Source organism: Camelus ferus, chromosome 1 (genome assembly GCF_009834535.1).
Source record: "Camelus ferus isolate YT-003-E chromosome 1, BCGSAC_Cfer_1.0, whole genome shotgun sequence".
Lineage (NCBI taxonomy): Eukaryota > Metazoa > Chordata > Mammalia > Artiodactyla > Camelidae > Camelus > Camelus ferus.
Window position 1 is genome coordinate 47,830,215 of NC_045696.1, and position 18,999 is coordinate 47,849,213.

The 18,999-nt window shown below is 36.4% G+C and overlaps 1 long non-coding RNA gene across 1 annotated transcript in view; it reads right to left on the minus strand.

Annotated features, from left to right (window-relative positions):
* Positions 1–18,999, minus strand: part of LOC116663300 — an 89,237-nt gene that overhangs the window by 53,404 nt on the left and 16,834 nt on the right. Inside the window, exon 2 of the long non-coding RNA XR_004319540.1 lies at positions 5,190–5,263. This is a non-coding gene — a long non-coding RNA (uncharacterized LOC116663300). The remainder of the gene's footprint in view (positions 1–5,189; positions 5,264–18,999) is intronic.

An 18,999-nucleotide genomic window follows, 5' to 3' on the forward strand; every position in this document is an offset into this window, starting at 1 on the left:
AGATGGTAAATTGTACCATCATGTTGTATACTGGCTACAGCTTAGAGAATGTGTGGAAGAGGAAAACACTGGACATCAGGAAGTCAATAGTCTAGGCAAAATATAAGGAAAGCCCTTATTAAATGTGTTACGAGTAGTTTGGGGGAATTAAAAGGTAAATATAAAGGATATTGGAATACAATCATCATGTTGGTGACTGATTGGGTGTGGCATATGAAGGAGAGGCCAAGAATGAACTTTGGATTCTGCCTCACTCTACTGAGTGGATAGATGCAGCAATGAGAATGCAGGATAAACCAAATACATATGGTTGCAATTCACAGGTACTTTTGAGGCTGGACAAGATCCTCTAGCACACGTCTTATCTGCTCCATGTTGTCTTCTCTGTGATTCCAAATGATGTGTTTGCCTCTCTAATTCCTAAGATACTTAGAGGTCACTCCCAATTTTATAAACTGAATATCTACTTGGATGTAATTTGTGTGTATAGTTGTCTAATTGTTCCAGGCTCTGTGGCAAAAATGTCATTTGCCCATCTGAGAGCTACTGCCTTTGTCCCCTGTGAATGGAACATCTGCTTTGTTAGGGATGATGATGTATCCAGCCACACATGATCAGCTATGACTGATAGAAGCCAATTGTGCTCGTCTCACTGCATGTTGTCACATAGTTTCCCAACTTTCCATGGAGCTATCCATGGCTATGTGACTTTTTTCCAGTAACTAAATGTAAAGCAAAATTTACCAAGAGGTTTCCAGGAAAAATTTTCCTCCTGTAATAGTCAGCTTGGACTGCCATAACAAACTCCACAGACTGGGTGGCTTAAACTACAGAAATTTATTTTCTCACAATTCTGTTGGCCAGTTTGATTTCTGGTATGGATTTCCAGATGGCTGCTTTCCCACTGCTTTCCCCTAACTAGAAACTATCTATCTCCAGATTGCAAGTTATATAAGATAACAAAAGATGATGACTGACTGAGGCACTGTGTGTTCTAATACTTAACAACTGAAAACATTCCTTCCTAAATGATATATGTCTAAATCTTATGTCTCCAACTTTGAAGGCAAGAATCATGAGCTTGGACTCAATCAAACATCAGCTAGCTGATTGACATGATTCCTATTTCCCATTCTCCATGTACATCTCCTTAAATTTATCTTTAGAGGACTGTATGGAAAATTCCATTCTAGAGAGCTCTGAGCATATCCTGAGGCAGAAACTGGCACCTTACCAGAGGAAGCATAGGAGATAGTTTTTGCTTCCCTGCAATCGCTGAGACTTAGAGAAGTCAAGAACATTTCCAACAATAATGACTAAATTCATAAGGCTATATGACACTTTCAGTGTGCCAGTTGATCCAAGTTTTGTCATTATAACAACATAACGACATCAATACTTTTAACTGCACTGTTTTACAATGATAAAACTGAGACACAGAGAGGTTAAGAAACTTGCCTGAGGTCACATAGTTGATAAGTATTAGCAGTGACATTTGAATCTAGGCATTTCAAAACTGGATGCTCAGCTCAGACAGTTACAGAAACACTTCTCATTTACAGGCTCCAGTTTGGGGGAACTAGTTTAATCAATATTTCCTTTCACCCCAAAATACATACTGAATAGTATTTTATAAGGAAATCTACAGCACACATTCAGAAAAGAGAATCAGGGAGCAATTGTACATGACATTTTTGCTAAATACTGTGGTCAGTGTTGTTCAAAACATAATTTGATATTACATTTTACAATGATTTTGATAAGCTTTCATGGTGCTATTGCATCCCTAAGAAGTGCATCACTTATCAGAGAAATATAATGAAACTTGTTCTTATTTTGTCTTTTATGTAAATAAATTTCTGCCTTAGGAGGACTCAAAAGGCTCATAAATATTGTCTAGAAACACTGGAAATATAATTATTAAAGAATAATAGAATCCAAGGGCAAGAATCCACATATGTGAAGGAAAATATGTCTACCAATAATCTGTGACATTTCTCAGGTTTTACAATTATGTTAGAATTTTTCCATAGTCCATTAGTAAAATAATTTTCAATGTTACAAATAAAAGTCTTCATGCTAAGATTCTCAAATTTCCTGAATTTTTCTTAAACATACACCAAGAAGCCAGAGAAACAAGCTTTACCCTGAACTGACAATATCACATTTGGAAAATCAGTTGTTTGCTGATCCATTTTGGAAAGTTAAGATAATGACTCAGCTTCTTGAATAATACCAGAAGCCAGGAAATGTTATTGGTTACATAGTGACCCATACAATAGATTGGAGAAACTTAGTGTGCATAGAACTATGCCCTTTCCTCCAGCTTTGGTTTGTATGCTCTTTTCCTGTTCAGCAGTGTGGGAATTTAGAATAAATCTCCTTAAAAGGAACACAACAACTCTATTCCATTATGCATGATATTGAGAAAAAATAAATTCCAATGAGCCAAAAAGCTTGGTTCTGAGGAAGTGGGGCCAGTGGGTTCAAGAGCCATTCTTAAATGGCCTTCTGAACTGGGATTGTGCAGGAAAATAAATGTTTAACATCTCTTCTGCCTTATTTTATTATTTTTAATGTATATTCTAATGTTAAATATTTCTACATGGATTATTGCAAAAAAGAAGTAATCACTTTACCCCCCCCCCATTATTTTCCAGAGGGCAACCATTTCCAACTATTTTGGCTTTTTCTTTTAGTATTTAACTCCTTATATCTAAATAATATATTTATAAGGCTACTTAATAATTTTTCAGTTTTAGCCATTTTTAATGAATTTCCCATGCAGAACGTGAGAATTTAGCTCCCTTTCATGCATATCCCTCCCCAAAGCACAGATTTTTCCCTTTCTTTACTCTTTCCAATAGAGGTAAAACATAACTTTAATTAAATGAATAAACAGGATTTGCATTATTATGACTGTATAAACACTACCTACACGTGAGCCATTATGCTCTTCTTTTTTGTAACTTTTGATTTTACCTATATTTAATAACTCTCCCTTTTTAATTAACCTGGATTTCTATGTACCTATCAGATTCAATTTCCTTGGCAGAAGTACATTCCATCAGACTCCTCTTGCAGGGGTCTGCCCTCCTAATCCAATCTGGACTGTTCATTTCTGGGCCTGATGCTCAGCCATCATCATAGCTTCTCCCTCACCAATCTTCTGAGGGATTTCCTTTTCCTCTCACTTGTGTTGGATCTCCTGGATCTTACATTTTTCTCTTTCTTGGTTTATTTTCTCCTTCTGGAATAAAACATTCTCCCAAAGCTTCCAAAGGAATGGTACACTATGTCAATTTTATAGTAACACTTATTTCTGGAAATAAATGCTTTATTGGTTCACTAGACAGGTCTGACACTCTCTCAACACAGGTTAATTTTCACCTTCTTCAGAAAAACTTTTCTGACTGCCTCAAGCAAAATTAAGCTTTCTTACCTACACACATCCATAACATTCCATTTATTAATTCATCCATCTGTCTATCCATTCACTTCTTCATTCACTCATCCATCAAATACTGACTGTGTGCTCTCAAGAGCTTGGTACTGGGATAGGCACAAAGATGAAACGAAAAAGCTTGATTTGACTTTGTTTATTCAGGAGAAGCCAGGAAAAAAGACTGAGAAAGAGACTAGTGAGAAAGGAGGTCAGTCAAGGATGACGTTACAAAGAAAGGGAGTTGTTTCACGAAGAAAATAAGAATCAACTTTGTTGGATTACGTTGAGAGGTACAGTAAGATAAGAACCAGAAATATCTCTTGAAGATGACAACAAAGACATCACTGATAACTTTGGCAAAGGCAGTTTCTGTGGAACACTGGGTAGGAAACCTGACTGGAGAGACGTGAAGGGAGAAATCAAGGAAGTAGAGATAGTAAGCATAGGCAGCTCTTTAGGGGGATTTTTTCTGACAAGATAAGCAGAGAAATGGGGAGGTATTAGGAGAGGAGTGTGCAATTTAGAGAGGGCTTTAAATTACAAAAGGAACTGTGGCACGCTGAATGCTGCTGAAACTAATCTGACAGAGCCAGACAGACGGAGACACAGGAACGGGAAAGCCCTCAAAGAATCTTCTAGCTTTTGGTCTAGAACCAAGGGCCTTTGGGGAGCCATCCCCACTCCTCTCAGAGAAGGGTATGCAACCTGGCCAGGACCACGCACTGCCCTGAACCGGCCTGAGACAGACCACGCTAGAGGTGTTGCAGGGGACAGCCACAGGAGATCAAGGCACCTGGCCATGGCCTTGCACTGCTCTGGAGAGTGTCGCTGGGCTTCCTCCCTTTCCGTTCGAACATCCCCTCCTCCTCTCCCTCCCACAAAGACGGGCACCCTGAGACAGTGACAACCACCACCAAACCCCTGTGTGATGTCCCACCCCCTGCCCAGCCGGATTAGGGGTTGTCCCCTAGGTAAAAGGATTTCTGGGCTGGCCTCCCCTGCCCTTGCTGCTTGGGCCCTTATCCCTGCCCAGAACAGCCTTTCTCCAGGAATCACCGCTAGGAGATGTCCCTGTGAGCAGTAGTCCCGAGTCCTGAGGAGGAGGCCAAGAACCTTCTACATTTGAGAGGCCCTGCCACTGGAGGCTGGGTGGACACCCTGGGCCAGCCCTTTTGTTCCGGGAAATGGATCCCAGGGGCTCAGAGAATGCCCCAGCTTCTTGGGGTTCACACACATCCTGAGATACCAAGGAACTGCCTTTGCCCGAGACAAAGTTATTCCATTAAAACGTCTGCTATACTAAAAAACAGTAACAACAATACTCTCTGTTCAACGTTATCTAAATTTCTTTGGTAATTTTTTCTTATTTTGATCATTGTTACAAGTTAATAAGTGGAATATTTAATAGATTTCTCAATATCTAAATTAGGTTCATTTTTACTAATTCAACCTTCAACTATTTTTTGGTTTTTTTTTTTTTTCCCTCATCTCTTTCATGGCTCTTAACTGGGGAAAAAAAAAAAATCCCCAGTCTGCGGAGAAGTTATCTTTAGCATAAATTTCTGACACTACTTAAAAATTATTTGAATTTGAAAAAGTTACATAAGCTGCTTTTGCTACAGTTTCATGAAAATCGGTTTATTAGTAATACCCAATCCAAAAGCTGTTTCAAGGATTAAATGAAACACTAGTAAAGCATATAGGGTAATGCCTGATGCACATTAGAGACTCTGATAAATGTTACCTGTTATTGTAGCTATTGTTGCCTTCATCACCGTGTATCTTCATCATGGTTGTCATCATCATCATCATTTGAGGCTAAGGGAGGAGGAAAAAGGATGGCTTCAACGCAATGTCATTTGGCCTAAAACCTAGCTCCTTAGGTGGAGGTAAGGGTACACTGTCACTTTAGTTTGCCCTACCACACAAACACACATCCATGCACATGCACATACATGCTCTCACATATACTTATAGGTTGCTCGTGTGTACAAATTCATGTCAGAATGTTAGACTTTTTAAATTTATGTTGAGGTTTTTATTTTAAGGTATTAAGCCAAATATAATTTTCTATGAAAAATATGGATTAGCTATTTCTGAAGTCTCTATAAATTTTGTAATATGCAGTAAAAATTAACCTTTTAGTTTATTACTTTCAATTATAGCTAAAGAAAATAACAAAATAGCAAAACCAGGCTGGCCTCACCTGCAGTTGTGGATCCTTTGCTGACTGTGGAAAAGCTACTTGTCACATCTGTGTGCTTTGCCTGTCTGTACAAGTTTTTTTCAGGATGCCCTTGAAGGCTCCCAACACTGTTTATGGTTCACTGTAATTCTATTTCCTGCCAAAGCATTCCACTGTTTTATAATAAACAGAAAATATAAATTAAGAAATGCTAATTAACAAAAAACAATGTTTGAAAATGTGAGAGGACAGTTTGAAGAAAACATGGGATGTGGAATATTACAGACTGATGTTTAAACATGACTTAAAGAAATGCAAAGAATGGAATTTCATAATGTTGCCATAAACCAAAGAAAACTACAACAAAAACATGAGCTAAAGGATGAGCACCTGACTCCCAGTCAAAGCAATGTCCTAATAGATTTGTTTCCCAAATAACCAATGCCTCACATTAGCAGTTCCAGCAAATTAAAATAAATTTAGTTTCTTTATTTGCAAAAGGTGGTTTTAAATAATCTTTACTATCTCTAGACTATTGAGGAGTGTTTAAACATCCTTAAAAGAAGTCAAGTACAAACATAGTTGAGTTCTTCTATGCCAGTGACGAAAATGACAGAGCCAGTGATAGTATTAAAATATCAATGATGAAACATGAAAGGAATCTTAGAAATAATCTCACTTAGAGGAAAACTAAGTGTCAGGAATTGTGAAGGATCTAAGTCGTCCAGCCTTAACATGTTCACAGTTTTATATATGCTGGCAGAAGACATAAGACACCTGGGTCAGAGACAAAGGACTTTACTGTCCAGGGCACAGCAGGCAACATGAGCTTCATGTTCAAATCCATTCCCATTGCTCCCCAAGTCCCATGGGGCTGATAAGGATATGAACCCAGGTGGATGCTGGACATGCAGTGGATCTGTGTCACAGCTGAGAAATTCTGTGTTTAGGAAACCCTCAGTTGTACAAGAAAGATGCTAGCAAACCTTCCTAATGTTTTCCAGGAAGGAAAAATTATCTCTATCACCTTGGTCAGGAAACAGATATGCCATCTGCCCTAGAGGGCGACATTAGCTACACAAATATCTGAGCAAAAAGTTAATGCCTCTTGCTCATAAGATGTGCAGGAATGTAAAAGACATAGAAAATTGTCTCCCAACAATGAGATTTAGTAAGAATAAAGAGATTATTTAGATCACCAACTGAAGTACTGAGTTGTTCATTAATACAGTAAAATATGGTAGAAATATATTATTAAATATTTGATAGTTAGCTGGGCATCTAATGAGTTAACCTCCTCTCCTTGAATGCAGGAAGAACCTGTGACTTGATTTGAACCAAAAGAATTACCAAAGGTGATAGGATGTCACTCCCATGATTAGATTAGTCTATCTATCTATCTATGTATCTACCTACCTACCTACCTATCTCTCTATCTTCTATCTATACCTTAGGAGACCTCTACATATATATAGATTAGACAGACAGATGACTATACCACCTAAGATCATATATACATATGACTCTTAGCAGACCAATTCTAAGACCTGCTGGTCTGGACAAAGCAAACTGACACACTGTAACTGCTTATGGAAAGGTTCATGTAGTTCCTCAGTCCTATAGCCACAAGAATCAGAATTCTGCCAATAACCTAAATGATTTTGAAAGGAGATTTTTCCCTATGTGGGCCTCCAGTTGAGAATGCAGCCTGGTCAACATCCTGACTGCAGCCTTTTGAAATCTTGAGCAGAGGTCCCAGTTTAGCTATGCCCATAGCTTCTCCTGATCCAGAGAACTATGAGCTAATAAGTATGTGCTGGCTTAAGCTGCTACATTGTGGTGATTTGTTATGCAGCAGTATCAAACTAACATAATAGTTTAGCAGAGCCTAGAATTTAATCTGTTGAACACTTCTTCTCTTTTATCTCAAGGAGACAGAAATCATCTTCTTGAAATTTATCTTGTAACTTTGTCAGTCTACTGCTGGAAGGCTTAAACCGATCCTACTTGGATCATTGTAAGTCATTTTTACCCACAAATCTGATTCTAGGATTGTTTGTTTTGCTTTATGGTCATCCCACACAGAATAGAACCAAGATTAATAAGCATCCAGTTGATTCCCCATTTTCTTTGGTAAAACCTTATCAATTATTCCAATCTACAGAAAGTCTACCTTTATTCAACCTATATTTGTGTATTACTACAACAGTTATCATTTAATTGTTCTTAACAATTGTATTGTTTCTTCAGCATGATTGTAGGTCTTCTATTCATCTCACAGGTATTTTTTATATTTTCCCACAGCATCTGCAACAGTGTCAGGCAAAAAAGGAAATGCTCACGAAATATATGTTGATTGATAAACATGATCCAATTTTTCAGAAGTTCCTACTAACAACTGATCTGCCTGCATACTGTTGAATTTACTAAGTATAAAATTGATCCCCCAACCCCTCTCATTCTGGGCTGTTTTGACTCATTCCCAAAGTCTAGGACTGAAATAATCCCTGGGGAAAAAAAACTGAGGTCTTACGTCAAAATCACTTTCTGGGTTAGTTCTATTTTCAGTCACTATGTGGCATAATTTGTCCCCAAGTCAGAGGATATATCAATTTATACTCAGGATCAGTCTTTATACATGAATTAAATTAGAATTTCAACATATTTACTCTGAAAGAAATAATGGAATGGATAATTGGATAAATCATAAAAGTAAGGGGGAAAGAAATTTCAAAGATATTTCTAAAACTACAGAATTTGCTGTAAATAAATGAATAAACATGTCTATAAGTATTGGATGCTGATAAATCTAGATTACAATTTCATTAGCCATAATTTTAGGCCAGTCATTTCTCATCCCTAATACTTTCTATAACGGCAAGCAGCCACCATTCTTGGGATGATGTATCATAAAACTTTTGCATCATAAATCTTTTTCATTTCACCTCAAACTGGAATATATCTGACATGATAAAAATAACAGATAGCCTTATGCCTTAAGATAGAGCTAATCAGGCCATAAAGATTGATAGTAATTATTATCAACTGAAACGAATTGCTATGATTCTTATATGCCTATTCATTTTCTACAGAGACTAGGACGGGACAAAAGCCAAACACAAAAATCCATTTATTAAAAACAAGAACAACAACACAAGTTTCTTAACCTAGAAATAAGGTGCCACAGGGATATTTTTTGACCACCTCCTAGATTATTTCAGAGAAAATCCCAGACATCATGTCATCTCATTCATTGCTATTTCAGTATTTATTTTTAAAAAGTAACTATTCTTTTTAAAAAGAACACCCAAAAATAGTAACAATAATATCTTAGGATCGTCAACTATTCAGTAATTATTTAGATTTCCCTTATTCTATCATGATTTTTTTTTTAATATTTTGCAGTTTGTTTGAAAGAGAATTCAAATACTACCACAGTGTGGAAGTTTTCCCATTTCTCAGTGACCAGATTGTGAATAATTTCTATTATTGTTACCATGGTTCTTTGTTTTGAAATAAAAATTCTGAATGTAAAAGAAAGACAATTCAAATAAGATCCGTACATGGCATTGAATAATATTCTATTAAAAGGACAGTATTTCTGAGGATCCTTAATATTACTTTAAATCATTTAAATTACATTATCAGTTAAATACATACAAATATGAAATTGGATATAAGTTCCTCAAGTGTATGTCCTTCAAACATCTACAAAATAAAAAATACTCTCGAAGCAAACTTGTGGACCCAGTTTGAGAAGCATTGTTCCTGTATCACTGTGTACACAGTTCATTTTAAAATTAGTTGTATCATGCCCTGTGAGAGTACTTCACTGTTGCCTAAAACTGTTGCTTAATTTCATCATTTAATTACCATTCTTCAGTATTATTTTGGTCACCTATTATTTACCAGTCACTTTTCCTATGAGGAGAAACACAAATGTGAAGAAAACTTAGTCAACTGCTCATAGTGAAATTTTCAAGAGGTTATGTATTAGCAAAATAACTAGAATGTAAGCTCTGTGAAGGTGAGAACCAGGTATTAATGAATCTTCATATTCCCCTAGAGGCCTAACAAAGAGTACTCAATCAATGTTCAATAATTGATTAGACTTGAAAGCCTATATTTTAATTGCTCAGTTAAACTTGGCAGGCATACCTGGAAAGAAAATCATGCCCCCATATTTATCTTCTTTTGCTTTGGAATGAAGAAGAGGAGAGTGTGTGTGTTTGTGTATCAGCAATCATGAAAAAGAGGATGCTTTGGCAATAGTGACGGTGAAACAGCCACTGTAGTAATTTGGAGCTAAGCAAGTCATAAAGCTGACCTCGTTGGGTGCAGAGCCTCACTAGTCAGTGTAATAGATGGATAGCTATTATCGGTCAACAGTGATAGATGGAATTTGCTCAGAATAGCACAACACATTCAGCTTTTTGGGAACCACGAACATTTATCACTGATGATTAATCCTTTTGTGAGTCCATTTCGAGGTTAACAGATTCTTCCCTGAATTTTTGCTACTTGTTTATCAGTCCTACAGTCCTGCTCATTCAGGAAATGTTTATTTTCTGGGACTATGCCATGTATATAGCTCCTGAGCGTTTAATCATGGAATTGCATGGCAGATTTTTCCCAGCCCCTAGGACTATCTCACCATCTATTTTCCAGCATATGCACAGTCCTTATAATTCTCCTACACTCACTATGCCAGATAGTCCATGAGATTAGAGGCAGCACTCTCAGTTTATTGAAAATTTCTGCAGTTTAAGTGTGCCTTGTTAAGTGACCGTAACTAATTAAGCAAATGACTTCAAAAGGTTCCTTCAAGGGAAAAGGGAAATAGCTTTAGACCACTCACCAGCAATACTAGAAACAAGACAATGAAAGAATGCCTCCACAATTCTTAAGACAAATTACTTTCATTTTAGAATTCTATATCCAACAAAACTAATAATTAATATAAGGATAGGACACAGACATTTTCAGACATGTAATTTCTTTTAAAAAAAATACTTCCCAAAAAACTATTTCTCCGGAAGCTGTAATATATGCTTCATTAAAATACAGGTGTAGATCAACAAAGAGGAAGACATGGAAAACAGAAGAGAAGGGACCAAAACCTAAAACAAGGGAAGATGAAGATAAAAGGTGTGGATGAAAAATTAATCAGTTGATCTAAGAAAGAAGTGGAAATTTTTACTCAAGGCAAATGGAAGATTATAACCCAGGAACAGCCTCTCAGAAAGCTTCAAGAACTGTTCCAGAGGTCAAAGCACAGTTATATAAGTTTTTGAGACAGAGGGCTATATATTAAATGACACATTATTGACAGTTTACACAATCCATATTTATGTGTATAAAGCAAATAGTGGGTGATGGGTCATTGTGGCCCTTCCAAGATTAAGGAGGAAAGTTAGCTTCCAAGGAGGTCTGGTTAATGCAGATCCACAGTACACACTAAAGAGGAGGAAAGAGGCTCAAATGAGCAAAGAAAAATTTTATGTTTACATTTTTCTTGTCTTGCAATAAAAATGTGAATTTTATTTCACCAAAGGAAATCCTGAATAAGAGTTTTCCGTGTCCATCCCAGGTGGAGTAGGCTAACAGTCCTGTGTGGGGCAGGTTGGAAGAATTAGGGAGACACTTCCACAAAGATGAAACTGACAGACTCACTATTGTGAGTGAGCATATTAAGAGATTCAGACAAACTGACAGAATGTTTGGAGTTGAATTAATGATTAATAATAGGTAACATTTATGGGACACTTTCTATGTGGGCAGATACTCTTCTAAGCATTTTGCATGTGAAACATGCAATGGAGGAATGTAACGCCTCTAATTTACAGATAAGAAAAAGAAGGCAAAGATGATTAAATAGCTGGCTTAAGGTCACGGAGTTTGTAAGAAGGAACACTGGGGCTGAAATCCATGCAAGCTGACTTCAAAGACTTTTCATAACCCTTATTCCATATTGATTTTCCAAGGGCACGGAAATGGCACCAATTAAGAAAAAACAAGGAAAATCAACTTCAGGAAAACCTAGAAAATGCTAAGAAGGAAAAGTAATTATAGTTTTCTATGTGGTTGTGCTGTGAATAGCATTTTCATAGTCATAATAATGTGAATATTAAATATTGATCTAATCAATATTATGATACAATGATATTTAAAATATTGGGAAATTTGAAAGATGCTCATACACAGTGGAGACAGAAAGAAAGAGGAAAGCTAAATCCTTATCTTTTATAGTAGAGTCAATAAAGTCTAAAAGGAAAAATCAAAAAGCAGCAATACAGTGGGGAGGGGATAGCTCAGTGGTAGAGTGCATGCTTAGCATGCAAAAGGTCGTAGGTTTGATCCCCAGTACTGTTAAAATATATACATACATACATACATAACTAATTGTCTCCCCCTTCAAAAAAAAAAGCAGCAAAACTAGCATATTAATTAGCAATATAGAGGCTAAAATTGAGAGTCAATTTAAAGTATTAAAAGTGTATTCCTTTGGGGAAAGGAAAATAAAGTAGAAAAACTAGAGACTTCTGTTGACCTTAGCAAGTCTTTTTGAATAAGCTGATTCTTTATATATATGCATTTAAACTATATGAATGTCTTTAATCTACACAGATGCAGGATTAAAATTAAAAATGTAAAAGAAGAAAAGATGAGGTAACAAATTTTTTAAGAGAAGGGAACAATTACCTAAATTTCTTTCAGTCCTGTCCTTGTCCTTGAAGGAGTTCAGGACATGCCACTCCAAAATACACCACTTTAATATATTGATTATTTTGAGCTGAAAGCATGTGATAAATAGTAGATGCAGGAAGAGCTCTCTGACCTATCCTTTTCTACCTAAAAACATGCCATAAAATTTCCCACGAGGGTATAGGTGCCCTCCCAGAACCAGGAAGAGAAGAGCATTCTTATCTCCAGAAACTGGGAATCAACGCTGAAATGCATCTGTACAAACTGCTAGCTTTGCACAACCCACCCCAGCCCCAATGTGTCTCCAACTTACTTCCTCACAGTTTGCTGCCCCTATCCCGAACTCTTTTCTCTTGTCATTTCCTCACAAATTTATCATTTCCTTGTCGAAAAGATATAAAAGCTTTCTTCTCTGGTCACTTCAGGTCTTCATTCTCTGATGAAGACCCCCACATACATGTAAAAGTTTAATAAAACTTGTATGTTTTTTTCTCATTAATCTTTCCCCTTACATCAGTTAAAATGTTAGGCGAGGCCAGAAATCCTAAGAGGGTGGAAAAGAATTTTTCCTCCTATAAGTCCTCATGGATTTGTGTGCTGGTTCAGCTCTTTAGGAAGCAGGAGCTGAGAGTGAGTTAGGAATGCAAATGGTAATTGGGAGGAAAACCCGTGAAAGAAGAGTGGAGGACACAGGATTACTCAGCGGGAGCTGGTAGACTGCCATGCAGACCTGACAATGCCATGCAGAACAGTCCAGTGGGGAGTTCCGGAGCAAAGATTAGAGGAGTCTGATATTGGGGGGAAGTGGCCTGGCCCTTGTTCTACCACCTCGCTTAGTCATTAACAGGGGGCTTGGAAAAAGAGAATGACCTCAGCTTGAATACTTTAGTTGGAGGCTATCAGCTAACTTCTCTCCCTACAGGAGGGCAGTGAGTTTTTTTTTGGAAGGAAGATTTGAGCTGTGCCTTTTAGTGTTGGCCATAATATAAAAAACAAGAACTCATTTGCAGACATAGTGTATATATGCTGCTTGCTGTTTTTCTGCTTATCTATGTTCTATTTTTATTTTTACATTATTTTAATATTAATGAAGTTATTACATTAAAAGTATTTTATTAATTTGATACAATGTGTATCTTAATTTCAAACCAGAAAAAATGGATTCAGTGAAAACTAAATCTGTCAGCCAGACTCTAGTTGCTCCAGACTCCCTTAAGGAACCACAGTGACCAATTCTTTGAATAGCCTTTCAGAGATAAACTACAGATTATAGATTAAATGAGTTAATATATATGAAGAGCTTAGAACATTGCCTAACTCAAACCAAATGCCATGCAAATACTTGCTATTAGGAACAACAGTATGGAGGTGGAGGCGGTAGTGCTGGCAGTAGTGTGGTGGTAGGGGGTATATCTATTTACCTCAATCTTTTTAGTGGCTGCATGGTATTATGATATAAAAGTGCAATGCAATTTTTTATGCATCCATCTTACACAAGGAACAATTAATAACAAAATAATAATAATAATTAAAAGTTACTATAGTTACCACAATCTCCTAAACTAATAGAATAAATATAGAAATTAGATGCATCAAAAAACAAATTACCTACAAAACTCTGTATGCCCTAAGATCTGAATGAGAGCATTACAGTCAGAACTAGGAAGACTTGTCCTAATTTGTCACTGAGTGCAGAAGAGAAGGGGGAGTCATATAATTCTTCAACCTCACCTATAGTTAAGTGTATGTGCTAGAAACTTAACACCTAGTATGGTCAAATAGCATATACAAATGTGTTTTTTGTGAAATTTCATGGACACGGCCATGAACAAAAGGTATTTTTTAATTAAGTCAGTTCCATTAGAGGGGTAACCACTTCAGGTTTCTGCTCAAAAGATGAGGTGATGCTGGCAGCCTCAATGTTACCTTCATATAATACACACTAATTGCAGAGGTATCTTAACTTCAGTAACTTATCTCATAAAAAAATATGCTTTTTTCCAGAATAGTTTTAGAGAAATAACTCTAGGTCCACAGTGCCTTTGGGTCTGAATTGTGGCTCTACCATCTATAGTTGAGTGACCTAGGGTAAATTACTTAACTTCTCTGAACTTCAATTTCTTATCAGTAAAATGGGGTCGATGTGAAGGACAATATGAGTATTTGCTGCTATTAGCAATCATATTATCTTATTTTCTGATTTAATCTAATTATAGTCACTGAACATTTTTTATGCTCAGTTTTGATTAAAATAATTTTGTTTAAAAGGGAATAATACCCCGATGTTGGATCTTAAGTAATTAATGAAGCCATGAAACTGTACCTAAAACCCAAAGTCATCATTCCATCAACAAGGAAGTTTTAGCTTTGGCACATTTGCCAACAGAGCTGAAGGATATGGCCCTATCCTTGCAGTAGACCTGAAATGAGACACACTCAAAACCAGTACACAGCATCTCCCAGAGGAAATCAGATCCTGGTACTTTTTAAATGATTAATAATGTTAGTGAATATTTAGCACTCTTAGAAGGATAGCTTAATTGACTACATAGTCCTAAGGGACTAAAAATTCAATATAAGAATGGAATCCTGGCTTTACTTGAGTCAACTTTTGAAATCAAGAAAATTAAACAAGGATAGGAATCCATGTGTTTCAAAAACGTTATTTGAATAGCATTCTATTTAAAAGTCGTCAAGAGCCATCGGGGCATGGTGGGATTAGGAGGGGAAAAAAAAAACCACTACAAATTTACACTGGGGCTTCATCATTGCTTTAAACATCCTGTATTTGCTTGTAGTTTTGAAACTTTGCTACAGAGAAATTAGGCTATCCCTAAATTTCAGGTAGCATTTGTCATCTAGCAGCCACTTGCCCAATAGAAGGCACTCCAGAAACAGAATGATTTACAGTGGAATAATCACTTGGAGAAAATAGTACTTTAGGCAGAAAGAGCTGAGGGAACCTCAGACCCATGTGGCTTTTGTATAAAAAGTCCTAATTCCTTAGATGTACTATCAAAATTATCAGTGAAGGAGTAATTGGACCCACAGACTCCTTTTGCAGAATTCTCTAAGAAACATAAATTAAAGATGTTAGCATCTTGGTTGGACACAAAGAAATATAACAATCACCACCTTGAGGAAACACTCTTACCAAAAAGACAAGTGATATTCCTAGTGCAAATTTAAATTACAACAAAAGGCAGTATGTATAATAAGAATTCATAAAACAAGAAAAGTAGCTCTCAACTCTTATGTGGGAGGGCATTGCTGTTTGGTCTTTTTATTAGGGAGGGGGGCATGGAAAGGTGAGTGGAGATGACAGAGAAGGTGGGGGGACAGCTGGAACTAAAGCCTAGAAGTGGATGAGGAAAAGAATACCTCCAGTGCCAGGCAGCAAGAGCAGAAGTTTTGCACTGGGAAATTTGAAAAAATATAAAATAGCAGATTATGAACAGACATGAACTTCCTATTAAAACAATGGCAGAGCGAGATAAAGAGGTTTCAAGCAGGAGAGTTAAATTTTAAAAAAAAAGCTCTACATTATTAATTTGACAGTCAAAACATTTTGGAGAAAGTTGCTACTGGAGGTAACAAAGTGCTATCTCAGTTCCTCCTATAAACCCCTCATAATTTTCCAAGGTTCTTGCCTGAAACTGGTGTAGGCATTCCTTCCTTTTCCATACTTTCTCCTGTCTACTAAGAACACCAATAATAGTACCATTTACAATTAAGGATCTATTTTCTGCAAGGAGTTTTACAGACATTGTCTCACAAAGCAAAACCCAGTCTGGTAAAAAAAAAAAAAAATCACTGTCCTTTTGCTGATGAAGAAGGGTAAGGAGCATGCTACTTTCTCACAGCTGTTAAATGGTGAAACCAGAATTTGACCACTGCTCTGTTCAACTTAAGCATCGATATTCTTTTCACTATGCCTTTAAAATTCAGGAAAGCTGAAGAAAACTAGGGATAACTGTCTTTCTGAAATTTAGCAACCTGTGGAAATTTTGTGAATGACTACATTCTGTGGTTAAACATCTTCAAGATACCTCCTTCTTTTACTGTTAGTCATATCTGGTGGGGAAAAAGTGAAGGTTGAGAAATCTAGTATCACTTGTTTTTTGTTTTGTTTTTTTTTTTTACATATAAGCTATTTCTTCACACATTAAAGACACAGTTATTGAATATCTCCTATCTACTAGGCATGGGAGATCATAATCCAATAGCGAAGATGGAAAAGGTTCTTGAGCTATCGCAATAACACACATTTATTTATATGCAACAAATAGGCAACAGTATGTTTTGTTACCTCTTATACAACTGTCTAACTTGAAGGGCAAGTTCAATTTTTAAAACAAGAATAAACCTTAACCCTATGTAACATTTACTGCTTATATTTAGAATTTCAGAAAGTACCCTTTGCTAATTGGAAAGTGTGGGTTTTTTAGAAAGTCCCCTGTTTTTTAAATCTAAAATCACTTTAAAGTAATGTTAGATAATTTATAATTTCGGTCATATATCCACTATTTGCCTTCATACAGTAAATGATAAATAGCAGAAGGTCAGGTGTATTTGCATTGAGTTCTTAATCTCCTGATGCCACACTCATTTTCAATTACTTGTTAATTCACTTGTAACACTTTTCAAAAGACAGACCACATGGTGCTTTGCCTTCTTTCTCCTGGCTTACTGAGAGCCTAACTGGGAACTAGACTGAGAAGGTTCTAAATCATATTGAAAGGAAATGCACATAAATATTCTCATCAATATGCACAAAACATCTTTAGATGGCCATTTAAGAGACTCCAACATTCTCTCTGGAAAGAGAACCCAGTGGATGGAGGACAGAGACTTTTCACCCTCCGGAATCTTGATTTTGAACTATGTGAATGAATTCTTTATTCACAAAATAAAAATGAAGATTAATAAATTACATGTGTTGTACATATTCTCACTTCCAGACTGAACTGCTAAAATAGTCTGTGACTTTGGACCACAGTAGCCCTAAACTTTCTTTGCCTAGATTCAGTCTCATTTTAATTATACAAAAGAATTGTAGTTCACAAAAATGCAATTTCTCAAAAAAATTTCTTTTCTCAAACTTTAACCAATGGAAGCAAAGAAGTGAGTATTTTCAACTTGGTACTAAGTATTAATGCACATGAGTTCTTTGTGGTAGACGATAATGATAATGACCCTAATTAGTACACATCTCTCTACGTTCCTCCCTTGGAAAGTCCCTTCCCTCTCTGATGCTGTGCTTGGTTGTGTAACTAGCTTTGGTCTGTTGGAAAATGGGAAATGTGACTTAGACAAAGGGTTAACAAGAGCTTGTGCAGTGAGATTTGCATTCTCTTGCTGCAGTGAACCCTTTGGCCACCATGGGAAGGAGCTTGGGCCAGCATGCTAGATGATGAAACTTACGTGGTCAGTGACCAGCTGACATGGAGCCAACTTCCATATTTATGACTGGAAGTCCCACTAGACCAAGTAGTCTATAATCTCCACAGTGTGAATGAGGCATCCTGCCTACCCAGCTAAGCCTAAATACCCCAGATCAAAAGGACCACCCAGGGATTGTTTTCAATTACTACATTTTGGGGGTTGGTTTCTCAAGTGGCAAAAGCTAATTGATAAAGTCTACAATATACACTGATTCAATTAGAAAATACAGTTAAGTAAATCTTGAAGCTATTTTTTTAGATGCATAAAAAACATTTAATAAAATCCCAAACCTACTCATAATAAAAGCCTCCAGTAAATAGGAATAGAGGGGAACTTCCTCAACTTGATAAAGAATATCTATTTAAAAACCACATAGATGATCATGTAATTTGCTCTCTATTCTGTATCACTGGTCTCTGTGTCTGTTTTTATTCCAGTACCATAATATTTTGATTACTATAGCTCTGTAATATAGTGTGAAATCAGGAAGTCTGAAGCCTCCAAATTTGTTCTTCTTTCCTAGGATTGCTTTGGTTATTTGGGGTCTTTCGTGGTTCCATTCACATTTCAGGACAGTTTTTCCTATATACATGAAAAATTATTAGAATTTTGATAGGGACTGCATTGAATCTCTAGATTCTTTTGGGAAGAATGGACAATTTTACAATATTGATTCTTCCAATCCAAGAACATGGAATATCTTTCCATTTATTTGTGTCTCCTTTTTTTCCTTTTCATCACTTGTGTCTTCTTCAGTCTCCTTCATCATTGTCTTATACGTACCAGTGTGCAGGTCTTTCACCTCCTTGATTAAATTTATTTCTAAATATTTTATTGTTTTTTTGGATGCTATTGTAAGTGGGATTGCTTTCTTTTTTCTGTTACAATCTTTTTTTTATTTCTGAAAAGTTCATTTTAATGGCCCTTCTTTTATTCATGACTTTCATAGCTTGAGTCTTTTTTTTGCTGGGGGAGACAGTTAAGTTTATCTATTTATGTTGAGAGGAGGTACTGGGAATTGAACCCAGGACCTTGTGCATGCTAAGCATGCGCTCTACCACTTGAGCTATACTCTCCCTCATAGCTTGAGTCTTTTATTTAAGTTTCTCTTTTACTTAATATGTGTCAGATAGCTCCATGCCAGCATAATTATCTCATTCTTTTTAATAGCTCCATTATATTCCATGGTAACATGATTTAACATTTATTATTTGATGTA